Source organism: Pinus tabuliformis, chromosome 2_1, assembly GCF_031772625.1.
Source record: "Pinus tabuliformis cultivar Carrire ecotype Pingquan chromosome 2_1, CPIR1, whole genome shotgun sequence".
Lineage (NCBI taxonomy): Eukaryota > Viridiplantae > Streptophyta > Pinopsida > Pinales > Pinaceae > Pinus > Pinus tabuliformis.
The window spans coordinates 352,960,692-352,969,223 of record NC_142299.1 but is presented as its reverse complement, the minus strand read 5'-3'; the positions used below and the strand labels follow the sequence as shown (position 1 = coordinate 352,969,223).

At 36.8% G+C, this 8,532-nt stretch overlaps 1 pseudogene; it reads left to right on the top strand.

Annotated features, from left to right (window-relative positions):
- The first annotated feature begins 660 nt into the window (after positions 1-660).
- On the top strand, positions 661-2,568 carry LOC149200310 (protein LATERAL BRANCHING OXIDOREDUCTASE 1-like; annotated as a pseudogene).
- The last annotated feature ends 5,964 nt before the right edge of the window (positions 2,569-8,532 follow it).

The following is an 8,532-nucleotide window of genomic DNA, read 5'->3' as shown; positions in this document are numbered from 1 at the left end:
CTTCAATGGGAAGAGGAAAACATTGCATCCCTGTTTTTAAAATTCTTTTCCCTTGCTCTCTCTTGCGCATACCGTGCGCAGCCTTAATGCACACCACAAAAAAAACTTTGTTCCACTGTGCGCAGTCACACATACATTACATTGTCAACTGCAGCACCATTCCAATGATATCTCGCACTGTTGTGCGTTCATTACAATTCCATCAGCTCTCGCACTGGTGTGCGTTTAAAAACTAACCCACACAACACTACGCAGCCACCACTCCATTACATAAAAAAAACTAAGGCACGTAAACTATATTTATGTCAACGTATATATAAAAACATATATAAAAAAATATAAAACATATTAAACGTGCCCATAACTATATTAAAGGCATGGGACGTATGCCCATCACCTTATTAAAGGCCTCACCAAAAAACTACGACAAACATTAAACTCCATTGAATTCCTCCTACGGCGGTCAACCCAAAAAGACTTCCACCCAAAATCTGATTTGATGCGGGCTGAGGGCAACTTCGGAAATCGACGGTGGCTGATCCAACGAGGTTCGCACACCAACCTCGGGCAAAACAAACGGACTTTAGCGTCCGGGGAAAGCTGTTTCGGCTGTTGTACACGGGACGGGTGGCGCCATTTGATTGTGTCGGGTCCCCCTTCATGGATACCGCCTTCTGCGAATGGTGGTGCGGGGAGACCGGGCCGGTTTTTCCAAAAACAGCCCTGCCCTGTTGAAATTACAAATTTATCATTGATAGAGTATTTGCTGATCTTTTATTTCATTCGTTATTAGTTTAATCAGTTGATAAAGTACGGACTATATTTTATTTGTTACTTTGAATAAAATGAATTGTAGGTATTGAATCATGGGATTGATCAAGAAATACTTAACCGCGTAAAGCCAGTGGCCTTTGAGTTTTTCAAGCTCCCCTTAGAAGAGAAAGAGAAGTACCCAATGAAGCGCGGGACTATCCAAGGATATGGCCACGGTTTCAGAAGATGGACTGGTGTGATATCACGGCGTTGGGAACAATGCCATAGGCTATCAGAATGGAAAAACTTTGGCCATCTAAACCTCCTCATTTCAGGTGGTGCAATGCTCCCATCCAACCTGTGTAAATAATTAGACTTACGTGAACATACGTTTATTTTAATCATGGATATATCGAAACTAAGTCACGGTGGAACCAAATTTTCTTATTGTTTGCAATATTCTCAATTTTTACCTAATCGATTCTGCTTTAAATATGACTGGCAAGAGGAATTAGCTAATGAAGAGGCATTACCTAACGCTGTTCTTCGCAAACAACTTCGGGAACTCCTCTACCTAAAAACTGAACAGCGGAGCAGGTGGCCACTATTGCTAGTTGTTTGGAGTGTGTAAATCTCTTTTAAGGGATGGAAATAGATTTAGCATTATCGTGAATACCTAAAATCTTGAAACTAGAACAAAGTAACTAAAATTTTCAAAAAAAATTAACAAAATCTTCTCAAAATCAATACCAGAATTTCTATATTTGAAAGAGTCACTTCTTGCAGTTTGCTCTTCGTATACAGTGAACTATTGGATTTATTATTTGGCTTCGTTGTGTCTTGCGGGGATATTTTGAAAGCTTATTCAAGGGAGGTTTTGAAGTTATGTAGAACACTCCTTCGCCTCATTGCCGAGAATCTCCAGCTGAAGCTCGAATTCTTCAACGACATGTTCGGAGAGAACGTGTAAGCCGTGCGCATGAATTACTATCCGCCCTATAGGAGACCTAACCTTGTTTTAGGTTTAAGCGCCCACTCAGACGGGAGTGCTCTAACTGTATTACAACAAGACGACGAGTCCGTAGGCCTGCAAATTTTTAACAACAACCAATGAATTTCGGTGGAACCTATCCCCAACGCTCTGGACATCAATATCGGTGACACTCTAGAGGTCACTATATATCTACTTTAACAAGAAAACATATATTCGCTTTAACCAAAAAGTAATACAAAACTATGCTCATTCGAGATGACATAAATTTTAGGGATTTGTTCCGTACATTACACGCGAACGACTAGCATTGGAAATTTCTCTAGGTTCTAAAGAATCTTACTTTTCCACTGTAGCAATTAGTATATTTCGAAAACCTCCGCTATTTTCGTTTTTGAATTCAGTCTCTATTGCCATTTGAATCTCATTAGAAAAGTTAATACGGTTGCCACTTTCAACTTTCCAATACGGTTGGAACTGTTGCCACTTTTTCTTTTGATTGGTATATGAATCTTATTTGGAAATGTTACATGCAGGTCCTAACGAATGGGAAATACAAGAGTATAGAGCATAGGGCACTGACGAATAGGAAGAAGGAAAGATTGTCTATAGTCACGTGCCATGCGTCAAGTTACAATGTGGAAATTGGTCCTTTGCCTTAGCTTATAGATGAAGCTCACCCACGCCTCTACAGATTGTACAAACATGCGGACTACAATCCACAGTATCTCTCCAGATCGTACAAACAGGGAGACTACGCCCATTATCTCTCTAACAAGCAGGAAGGGAAACAATCGCTAGATTTCGCAGAGATCCATCCTTAATTCCATCCTTAAAATGCTAATGCTATTATTGAAATGAAAGTATTCAGGGTATGCCTCGTCTGTCTCCATGTAATTGTGACAATCAATATATTCCGTAATGCGCTTTGTATGCAGTTATTATTGTGTTAACATGCTTTCTTATTATGTCGACTTACTTTCCATTTTATTTTATTGATTAAAGTATATAAAGTAGCATTATTTTGTATTATTATTTTGTATTGAATCAATGTTATGAAAGTAGTATATTATGCTGATGTTGGAAGTAATGCTTCTATATCATGTGTAGTTGTTATTAGGATTTACGAGGAGTCAATAGTTCTAATAGTGATAGTTGTAATAGTGATCTCTTCTATTTTTCTAATATGGTATTAGAGCATGTTCTGACTTGATTCCCTTAAAAGAAAGCTAAGAAAATGTGAGGAAACTTGAATGTTATTGATCCTTTGTAAATAGATAAAATAAGAGATTGTTTATTGTGAGTGATTTTTCATGTGTGTGTTGTGTGCAAACCAATTTTTTTATCAGAACCCCCGTTTTTTGTAGTCAAAGAGAGTCCTGGCTTGATTGTTTGAAGTAGAGCTTTCTTACGGCTGTGAGATCGTCCAGTGATGGCTTGTGGCTACCTTTGTGTGGATTTGGATCCGAAATCCATTTGTGCTTTTTTCTTAGTAGAAACTAACATTTGAAGACATCGAGGTGAAAAAAAAGTCAATTTCGTGGAGCTTTGAGTAGACCTCCAAGTACATATATGTTTCAAAATCGACAGTAGTAATGATGCAGTCACCACTTGTGAAGATCAAATGGTTATTTGTGTTGAGATGAGCGAATGAACCCATGACAATAATATTGACAATGGCTCATGTCCTAGCAAACATGGTGGTCATCGATCTCTACAACAACATAATTTCACTAAGCATGGAAACATATCGAGAAATTGTTGTTCAAGTTTCTAAGCCAAAATCAATGATATGCGAATATGGAACCAGATCCAAGAAACATGAGGAGATCTACATCTAGAGGGGATAATTGTCCATTACAACGATTTTTGATGTAGGAGCATCCGGACTTGGCCAACAATGTGATTATATGTTCACATGTTGTGGCTAACATGAGATGAATTTCATTGACGTGAGTGGTCAAAATCAGTTTTATTAAAGAGGGTTCGATGTATCGAATTTATATTTGCTTTAATTATTGTAATAATTAGATCACTATATTATTTTTAGACTAAGAGAAAAGTTGTTAGTATAGGTGTGCATCAGAGCTTGAAAATAGGGATTTAATTGTTAGATTGATAAAAATAAGGATCGAGTTGTCAATGCGGTTAGGATAGGATTTGATTCATAAAAAAGGAAAAAATGTAATGGCGGAGAGATGAGATGATCGAGAATAGAGTGAGTAAGTGAGAGATGTGATAGAGATAGGGTTTGAGTTTGAAACAGAGGTCAGACAAACTGTTGTAATCGAGCCGAGAGGGCCAAGACTCTATAATTTCCATTTTGTTGAATAATTAATTGAAGTGTGGTGTGAGGCACTGTTGTGGTGCAGAAATTCATTTGTAGATGTGTATAGGCATTCTTGACCCTAATCGGGTATTTTTCTCTGTTTAAACACTTTATTTATAGATCACAATCGATTAGTGTTAAGGGTTAATATTGTGCTTAAGCGCTAAACCTTTCCTTAAGCGTCTTTCTTAAAAGTATTAATTAAGCATGTGGGTAGTATTCAGATAGTGGTAAGTGGTATCTTGCGTGCCCTAAAGGCTGGAAATGGTATTTCTAAAATTCATGCAATTAACCTTAGCGGGAAACACATAGCACGAGAAAACCACTTTTCTCACATGCTCTCGAATTGATATCAATCGAACAAGAATTCACGCGACGACAGTCGTTTGATTAGACGGGTCACAACGATGGTGGAGATCGTTCGGGTTAGTTGGTGAGCAGAAGACACGATATTCATTGGATCTGGAGAAGTGAGATTAATGGTGCGAATTGAAGCGCTTAATAAAAGGAGAAGTCAATGAGGGACTAACAGTGATTGGTCAGATAAGTGGGACCCTCAGGGGGAAAATCCACGTACAAATCCATTTTTGCATAGCTCATTGGTTATAAAGTTAACCAGTAGTCAAATTATAGACTACCACCCCATTTTCGTCAACCTCCTGCGTCATTTTTGGTACCAGAGCACAGAGATTAAGTTTTTCTATAGTAAAAATGCCATAAAGGAGGGAAGGAGGCATAGATCGGGGAATACCTATAGTAAATGCAGTTCTGCTGGATGAGATCCGAAATCTGCATACAAGGATGAAGACAATGGAGACTTCTTAGAGGAGAGCACCTGATGAAGGAGATGCCAGTGCTGGAGAAAAATCTTCTGAGGAAGAAAAAGAGGATGAAAGTGAAGCTTACAAATTTATCAATATATTGGCCAAAGCAAGTGGAAGACCAAAGGTGGAAATACCTTTATATGAAAGGAATCTCAATGTAGAAGAGTTGATGCACTAGATTAGTTCATTAGACAAGTATTTTGACTATGAGGAGGTAGATGATAAAAAGGAGGTGAAATTTGTAGTTACCAGATTGAAGGGTCATGCAACTATCTGGTGGGATGAACTACAAGCATCAAGAGCAAGAAAATGGAAGTCCAAGATCAAACAATGAAATAAAATGGTCAGTAGATTGAAAGCCAAATTTATGCCAAAATATTATCAGTTAAATCTTTTCAGACAGTTGCAAAATTTGAGGCAAAAATGAATGAATATCAAAGAATACACAAAAGAGTTTTATAAGGTGAGCATTAGAGCAAGACATGCAGAGGATGATGTAAAAAAAGTATCCAGGTACATCAATGGCTTGAGATATGGCATACATGATGAAATCAGCTTGTTGAGTCTGAAGACAATTGAAGATTCCTATCAAGCAAATTTGAAGACAGAAGAGAAGATGTTGAGGAAGAAAAATCAGAGGAATAGAGGGAAAATTTCAGCAAGAGGTGGAGGAACTACCAGATCAAGATTTCAGCACCCTCAGGGTGAAGCAGGAGGTTCAAGTAGTAGACCACCATAGAGAGGAGAATTTAGTAGAGAAAAAATTGCACCTAGAGGAAGAGGCCGAGGAACAGAAATTCAGTGTTACACATGTGGATAATGGGGACATGGATCATGGGACTGTCCTCATAATAAAGTAACAAATCAGAGGAATTTGAATGTGGCTGAGGCAAGGGAAGAAAAACCTCAAATTGCAAACAAGGAAGAATCACCTGAAGTAGGAGAATCCTTGTTGTTCAAAAGGCTATTACTTAAGGCAGAGAAAGAGACAGGAGAACCAGCTCAGAGAAAGAGTTTATTCAGAACTACATGCAAGTCTAAAGAAAAATGTTGTAAAGTGATAATTGATAGTGGAAGCATTGATAACCTTGTTTCTACAGAAATGGTGGACAAGTTAGGACTAGTAAAAATAGTACACCCTACTCCTTACAAAGTATCATGGTTGCAAAAAGGACATCAACTTATTGTGGCCGAACAATGCAAGGTAGAGATACAGATTGGTACTTATAAGGATGTGATATTTTGTGATGTAATGCAAATGGATGTATGCCATGTGTTGTTAGGAAGACCTTGGCAGTTTGATCGGAAAGCTATTCATGATGGGAGAAGAAATACTTACACTCTAGAGAAGGATGGAAATAAACACATAATGTTGCCATTGAAGGATGAAGTGGGCAAAGAAGTATCTAGAAACAGTGTTATGCTGATGAGTGGGGAAGAATTGTTGCAAGAAGTCAAGAAGAATGAACAAATGCATTTTGTTGTCATAAGGAGACCTAAGGTAATTTTAACTTCCACAAACTTAGATGATTTATCTAAAGAAATCAAAACTCTATTGAATGATTTTGTTGATATTATTGTGGATGAGTTTCCAAATGATTTACCACCCATCAAGATTATTAGCCATCATATTGATCTAATACCTGGAGCAAGTTTTCCAATCAAAGCAGCATACAGGTTAACTCCTCAAGAAAATGCAGAAGTTGGAAGATAAGTACAGGAATTGATGGATAAGGGATTAATCATAGAGAGTCTTAGTCCATGTGTTGTACCAACAATACTCAGTCCAAAGAAAGATGGTGAATGGTGTATGTGTACAAATTCCAGAGCCATAAACAAGATTATTATCAGGTATAGCTTTCCTTTACCACACATGGATGATTTGATGGATTGTTTAAGTGGGTCAAAGTATTTTGCTAAAATAGATCTGAAGAGTGGATATCGTCAAATAAGGATTAAAAAAGGAGATGAATGGAAGACTACATTTAAAACAAATAGTGGGTTATATGAATGGTTAGTGATGCCTTTTGGACTCACTAATGCACCTAGCACATTCATGAGATTAATGAATGAAATCTTGAAGGAATATGCAGGAACGTTTGTCATTGTTTATCTTGATGATATTCTAGTTTTCAGTAGAAGCAAAGAAGAACATCTGGAGCATCTTAAGTTGCTTTTAAGAACTCTGCAAAAAGAACAACTACTGATAAATATGAAGAAATATTGTTTCATGAAAGAAGAATTAATTTATTTGGGATTTGTAGTTTCTAAAGAAGGTTTGAAAATGGATCCAGAGAAATTCCAAGAAATTTGGAACTGGCCTACTACAAGAAACATATTTGAGGTAAGAAGCTTTCATGGTTTTGCAAGTTTTTATAAAAGATTTATCAGAAGTTTTAGTCAGACCTGTGCACCAAATATTGAAACAATCAAAGACACTAATCAGCCACTCAAGTGGACAGAAGCAGTAGACTGAAATTTTAAGTTGCTGAAGAAGCAAATTACAGAGAAACCAGTTTTAGATTTACCTTATTTTGGGAAAGTTTTCCAACTTGAAACTAATGCTAGTGGAGTTGCAATTGGAGTAGTTTTGAGTGAGGAATAGATACCAATAGCCTAATTTAGTGAGAAACTAAATGAAGCTAAGAAGAAGCATTCTTCTTATGATAAAGAATTTTATGTTATTGTGCAAGATTTAAAAAAAAAAAAAAAGACATTATTTGCTACCAAAGGAGTTTGTTTTATATTCTGAAAATCATGCATTATAGTTCATAAACAATCAGCCATAATTGAACCAGAAACATGCCAAGTGGGTAGAGTTTTTACAGAGTTTTACTTTTGTGATAAAACACACAAGTGGTAAGTTGAACAAAGTTGTTGATGCTTTGAGCAGAGTAAATTTCATTATACAAGAATTAAGAGTTGGTGTTGTAGGATTTGAAGAAATGGTTGATATGTATAAAGATGATGCAGAATTCAAAGATATTTATGCAGGTGTACAAAATCCAATAGTTCATAATAGAAGTCAGTGTTTATATTATCTTATCCAAGGAGGTTTACTGTTTAAAGGTAACAAATTATGCATTCCCAAATGTTCTATGAGGGAAAACATAATCAAGGGGAAACACAATGGAGGATTTTCTGGTCACTTTGGACAAGACAAAACCTTTGCTCAGGTAAATGCTTTTTACTATTGGCCAAATATGCAAACTGATGTTAAGAAATTTGTTGAGAAGTGCAAAATATGTGATCATGTTAAAGGGAAAAGCCAAAATACAGGATTGTACCAGCCATTTCCAATACCAAACCGACCATGGGATGCAATTAGTATGGACTTTGTTTTTGGGTTACCTAGAACTCAAAGAGGGAATGACTCCATTTATGTTGTGGTAGATAGATTTTCCAAAATGGCACATTTCATTGCATGTAAAAAGACTAGTGACACAACACGTATTGTTAATCTATTTTTTTCAAAGGTTGTAAGGTTACATGGATTGCCTGTAAGTATTGTATCTGATAGGGATACAAAGTTTGTTGGGAATTTCTGGAGAACTCTTTGGAAGAAACTAGGTGCCAACCTTAGTTTCAGTTCAGCATATCACCCTCAAATAAATGGATAGACCGAAGTGGTAAAC